We start from the raw sequence: 6,618 nt of genomic DNA on the forward strand, positions 1-6,618 counted from the left end.
CCTGGTGAGGCAGTGCACTTCCCCACACCCCACCCCACCTAGAGCCACGATTCTGTGATTCTATAGCTGAGAGTACTGGGCTAGATCACCTGACTTTGGGGACATTGCCTTTCCAGTGGCCAACAACAAAGCCATTCTACTCAGAGAACTCTTCTGGGTTTTTGCTGTTGTGCTGTGCAGGATGTGGACCCAGCTGTGCAAGAGGCAGGAGTGAGGCAGGCAGCTGAGGGAAGGTCTGGTTTGCATGGGAAGCAGTCAGTGAGTTGAGGTGTCTCCAGGTATTGACACTCACCCGTGATTTAGGGATTGAATTTAGTGTCAGAAGGTCCCCATAGTCCAGTGGTAGAACAAAAAACCTTTTTTGAAAATTGTCCAAATCTCAGAAGAGGATTGTGAAGTAGAACACAGCAATGAAAGGAATTCTTTCATCCAGATGGCTTTTGAATATCTCCAAGGATGGAGATTTCACAATAGCTCTGGGAAACTTGTGCCAGTGCTCAGTCACCCTTACAGGAAAAAAGTATTCCCAGATTTTCACAGGGGAAAATCTGTGTGTCAGATTGTGCCCATTGCCTCTTGTCTTGTCACTGGGCACAACTAAAAAGGGCGTGGTTCCATCCTCTGTGCCCCTCCAGGTATTTATATCCATGGATACAATTCACCTGATCTTTCTCTTCTCCAGGCTGAACAGTCTCTGTTCTTTCAGCCTTCCCTTATGAGATGCTCCAGTCTCTCACTCACATTACTGGCCCTTTTCTGGACCCTCTCCAGCAGCTCTGTATCTCTCATACTGGTGAGCTCAGCACTGGACATCATTCCAGGTGTGGCCTCAGTGCTGAATGAAGGGCAGGGATCATCTCCCTCTACCTGCTGCAGCACTCCTGATGCAGACACCATTCACCTTCACAGAAAGGACACATTGCTGGCTCGTGTTCAATTTGCTGTCCCTCAGAACCCCCAGGTTCTTTCTTTGCAGAGCTGCTTTTCACCTGGTCAGCACCCAGCAATTGCTGGTGCCTGGGCTTGCTCCTCTCCAGGTTCAGGGCTTTGCACTTGCTTTGTGGCATTGGGTCCCAGATTCACCTCAGGGTTTTGCCTCACCAGTACTCAGCTGCACACTGTTCTTAACACAGAAAACACTTAATCTTAAACAGGCCTTGGCAATTGCAGACTCACAGAGACTCAAATCTTAGTGGCATGTTTATCTGTATTGCTGATTAAGTTATAAAAAGAAGATAGAATGTTAAAACATCAACTACTTTCACTTGAAAGCTCTAAATTCATATCCACTTCCTTTTTTCCTCTTTTGCATTAACAAAATAAGAACACAGAAAATAAGAACTTATCTTTCAGCTATTTGAGTTGTTGTTTTTTAATATCTTTTTGAAGGAAATTAGGGTGAAAGCAATGGCAGCTGTAAGAGCATGCATTGTGAATACAGGTAGTATATGAACTCTCAGTCAATGTCTACAGGGGAAAGCCACTACATTTGTGGAGGCTGGAAGAGGAGACAGGAGCAAGGGCAAAAAAATGGTTGGGCAAATAACCCATCATTCCATATTCTAATATATGACATAAAGTTCATGGAAAGTGAAGTGTTTGGTCAGCTGTCATAAGAATCCCTGAAAAGCAGTCTAAGCTACTGAGCATCTGCTTTGGATTTAGTTTAATTTACACAGCTCTTCTCTTTCACCAAGGTACCATTTATATGACACTGATATAGTCCTTTAATACAAATAAGTAGTCTCTAATCTGAAATGGATGATTCACATTTCACTGTAGTTTCACTCTCTAGATCCCCAAAAATTACTTCAGGGGAACCTTTGCCGTGTGTCCTCTATCCACGTACAGCAAGGACAAATCTGTCCAGGAAGGAATCTTTTGAAAGAAATGCAAGCACCTCAAAGCAAAAAATTAAATAAATTTAAAAAGAATTAATATTCTGTCCATTCTATTTCCATCTCTTCAGGGTGAACTTCACTGAACTTCCCAGAAGCAAACCACAGCAGAGATAAATGGCAGGAGGCAGGCTGGAGGCCATCTCTGGATACAGACTGTGCTGCACAGCAATGCAGTGTCCTCAAGGTGCACATTCCCCGTGGAGGAGAAAGGATTCAGTCCTGCTGAAAATAGATCCTTCTTAAGACAGAGATCAGACAGCTGCTCCCTTCCTGCAAGGGCCTAAGATGTGTGTTTTGTTCCCCCCATCCCAGCAGTTAACTGAGAGATAAGGAGTGAGAAGGCACTTTTTAGCCAGGGAGCAGCCAGGCTGGGGAGGGCAAGGGGAAGTTCCTGCAGGTGCTGTGTGTTGGCCACTTGGAACCTCCCCCTCCTGCCTGCTCAGACTCATCAAGCTCATGAACTGGAAAGAGAAGAATGGCCTGTATGAGCAACAGCAGGAAAAGGAATGTTTTTTTGTAGTCTTTATCCCTGGAAGCTACTCTCAGGCTATATTCTCTGTGATTCCCTAAGACAGACAGCCCTCCAAGGTGCTCCCTCTGGCTGGGGAAGTCTCCAGGTGTCCCCTCTGGCTGGGCATGTATCCAGATGGCTGCTCCCATGCAGCTGAAGCCATGGCTATCACTGAAATCTTTGATTTCACTTCATTCAATCAACAGACAGTTAATTCCATGCCACTTGCCCAAACATATCCCTCCAGAGCACCAAATCCATAATACTGCTTCTCATGAACATCAGCTGAAATGTCCTCAGCAGAAGCAGCAGGCTTAGGTTGTTTTCAGTCCTTGAAGAGCAGAGTGACCTGCAGGCAGAGTCAGAGATCTGTGGAGCTCATTGGGGCAGCAAAATGCATCACATCACTTCAGGAAGAAGCTCCAGCAGGTGAGGAGCAGCAGGGCAGGCAGAGTACAGGAGATTCATCTCATTACCACAGGCTGGACATATTCTCAGTGGTAACTGCATGTTGGTAAGCATTTCTCCATGTCCATAACAGACATTTAGGGGTGTGGTTCAAATTTTTTTTTTTTTCATGAGTTGCCAGGCATGATTTTTCAGAAATATGCATATGATACAGCACTATCACCTCTGTGGGTTATTTCTGACACTGAAGGAAATAATATTGCATGATGTCCCTGCCCATGTCAGAGAGATTGGATTAGGTGAGATTTAAAGGTCTGTTCAAGGCAAACCCTTCTGTGATCTGTGTGGCTCTCTGAATGGCTGTACTGGGTGAGTCCAGACTCTCACACCCAAGCATTTGTCATCATCCCACTCTCCCCAGACACCCAGCCTCTGCATGACATTCCACTCAGGTGGTGAAGCCTTCTAGAGAACAAACCACCTCAAGGTCATGAAAAATGTCACAAGAATGGAGATAAAACAACTTAAAATTGGGAAACTGTACTGAAAATGACAATGTGTTCTGTGTCCCTCCCAGTAATAGGAGACAGAAGCACAAGCACATTCCTACTATCTCTATATGAAGCCTAAGAAGCCTTTGGCCTTCTCAGGTCTCAGTGACCTATTTGTACCCCCACGTGGAGCCTGTAATGGTCATGGGACAGAGCAGATATCCTCTTCAACAGGGATCCCCTTGCACACCCTGCTAGTGAGCACTGGGAGGCTGGAGAGAGCTCAGGGCTGCTCAGCTCCTGCTGCAGTAGGAAAGCTCCTGCCTGGAGAGCAGGCTCAGGTGCCCTACACAGACAGAGGTGTCTCCTTGAGTGTGGGGACAGGTCACTGCAGATCCTCCTCAGGTGGTCAGAGTCTCTGATGCCCAACAAGGAATTGAGATGTGCTCAGGGCATGGGGGGCACCAGGAATGAGCAGGATCTGTATGGGTGTGTCGTAGTTTAGACAGTCACAATACAAAGCAACACTTAATTTTCAGAAGGCTTCAAACTGTTTTTATTCTAGTTTGCATGCTTTTTATACACTCTTACAAAACTCCTAAGTTTACACTTTACTTATTGGTCACAAGAGACAAACAAAGTGCACATTGGAACAGGCAATTGCAGGTTTCTCTTATTTATTCTTCTTTCTTTCTTGGTTTCTATGTCAACGACCTCAGTAGAAAATTCTTTCAGGGGTAAACATGGATCCTCTTCTCAAACTTCTCTCTGGCTCACAGAGGTCACTATAAAACCTCTTCCACACGGATGTGCTGCTTCTCTGGGCACACATTACAGCTAAGGTGGAAGGAAGGCAGTCCTGCATGTGGGGGGTCACTACTGTTGATTAATCTGCCCTACTCCAACCAAATCAGCTTGGTGGGTGGCTGGTGCCCAGACCCTGATAAACTGTGGTAGATATTCCATAAGATACAACCTACACACATCTCTTCATTGTTTATATACACATTTGATGTGTTATCAGCTCTCTTAATGCCATGTCACCCAGGGAACAGACTTGGTGACAAGCAGCTGGGCTTGGGCATGCTTCTCAAGTTGTCTTCCTCTCAATGACAGTGGGTGAGACTCAAGAGTGGCACAGCCCAGCTCACAGAGCAGTGGGGAGACAGGTAAAGCAGCAAACTTTCATTTGGGGGTGAGAACTCTCCGCTGAGTATCCGGGCTGTGCTGTTAATCAGACTCCTCATGTTCCCAGCAAACACCGGCGGAAGAGCTGGCCTAGGAGGTGACATTCAGGATGTCCTTTCTGTCACCCACCACAGCAGCTGAGGAGCTCCTGTTACACAGCAGGGGAGTGGGGTGGGCAGCCCAAGACGCCTCCGGGTAAGACAAAGTCAAAAGAAGGCAAGTGGCAAAAGGGGGAGGGAAGGAGAACGAGGATTAGGTGCATAATATTAGCACAAGCAGCAACTGTGGCCTAAAAAAGACAGCAATGAGGTGGTGTCTTCCTCAGTTGGCACTCATTTGGGACAGATGCACAAATCCTACTTCTGGGCAGATTTCAGTTCTGTAAATGGAAATAAACTGGTATGGAATTTCTATAAATCTGCTCACTTTAAAAATTAGGCTTTTCAAGACTAAGACAAGCCAGTGGATTGCCACAGAATTTTCTGAGTGACACTCACTGTAGTGACACTGCCAACAGGATACACAGCAGACTTTTCTAGTGACACTTCTGAAATAACTTGTTCTTGCAGAAAAGTTCCTTTTGTATCCTTAGGAAATTTATTAAGGGTTTCATTATTTGATATTGGAAGACAGATTCCCTTGTGGGTCAGTCTAAACATTTCTTTAATTACTTTCTGCGTTCATCTCATGTGCCAAGGTAAGAATACAATTTGCTGCTCCTGAAGCACAAATCAGTCGTACGAATCAGAACAGCTCCAGGGTTTTTTTTTTTTTTTCCCTTGGATGATCCTACATAAAACATATGCCACAGGATGGGCCCAAAAAGGGTGACAAGCCAGGTTCGTGTGAGCCACAGCAGCAGCTCAAAACTTGGACCACTCTGCCAGAGAGAAAAGCAGCTCCTGAGGCTGCTGGACCCCTGCCTGAGCTACCTGCCCTGCCTGGAAAGCTGAAGTGAGGTCTGGATATTTGGGGCTTCCAGGCTCCACCTGCGAGTAGTCCCTGAATTCTTCAGGCCTCTGGGAAGGTCTGGATTTTCACTCTGCCCTCCCAGTACAGCTTGTGTTCCCAGGTTTGGGAAATGCTGCCTGAGGATTTGTTCTCTGCAGTGCAGACAGCTCTGCTCAGCACTTACACCTCCTCAGCAGCAATGAAACAACAGAATAAATACAGAAAATTATTTCTTCAAAACTAAAATTAGGCTTTAAAAAGAATTTCAGAGATGGTGTATGAGTTAGTAGTTTGCAGATTATCACTTTAGTGTTTCCCAGCATTTCCCCTCAGATTTCTCCTGACCTTTCATCCAAACCTGTGCTGAGTTGTCATTTCTTCCACCCCCACATCCTCTACTATATTATTACTTATTTATTTTCCTTGCACAAATCCATCTTGATTTTCTCCTCCGAGACCTTTCCTGAACTCCCCAGCACTGTTTCAACCCCACCTGACTTCTGTGGTTACTCTTCCACACTCACTCTTAGCAACTTTTTTCTTCAACAAGAGTCAGAATATATCAAGTTCAGCTGGTCACATGTCCTGCATTAGGGTCCAGCTCTATTTGATCTGAACATGTTCAACAGGCTGCTCCTGCTCCACTTGGCTACAAGGGGACAAGACTTTCTGCAGTGCTGCTGTTCCTGGAGCCTCTGCTTTCCTCACCAGGGAAGGGATTCACTAACTGGGGCCTCTTGCTGATCTGCAAAGCAGAAGATGCTCTTCAGGCTCCACAGGCATTGCGTTTTTGTTGGTTTACAGAGAAGGGATGCCCCATCCAGCCCAAGGAGCCCTGGCTGACTGCTGGAAGTACCTGGGCAGCTTCTGTGCTGCTACATCCCGGTAGGGAATGGCCATGGCCACGGTGCTGGCCCCTTTCTGATGTTTAACCTTTCAGCTGGCAATGGAGCTGTGCTGCAGTGAGTCTCTCAGGGGTAAGAATAGCAGCTGCTGCCTTGGGACGCAGCACACGTGTCCAGCTCCTCCAGGGCAGCACGTTGCAGTGCCACAGAGAAGGCAGCCTACCCGCCCAGGAATGTCTTCAGGCACTATTAGTGGAAGCTGATCACCCCCACAAACAGGCACGACCCCGCACAGGAGTCTTAGGAGACTGGGGCTATTTTGG

The sequence above is a fragment of the Onychostruthus taczanowskii genome, unplaced genomic scaffold (assembly GCF_017590055.1).
Source record: "Onychostruthus taczanowskii isolate IOZ18803 unplaced genomic scaffold, ASM1759005v1 scaffold99, whole genome shotgun sequence".
NCBI classification, from domain to species: domain Eukaryota; kingdom Metazoa; phylum Chordata; class Aves; order Passeriformes; family Passeridae; genus Onychostruthus; species Onychostruthus taczanowskii.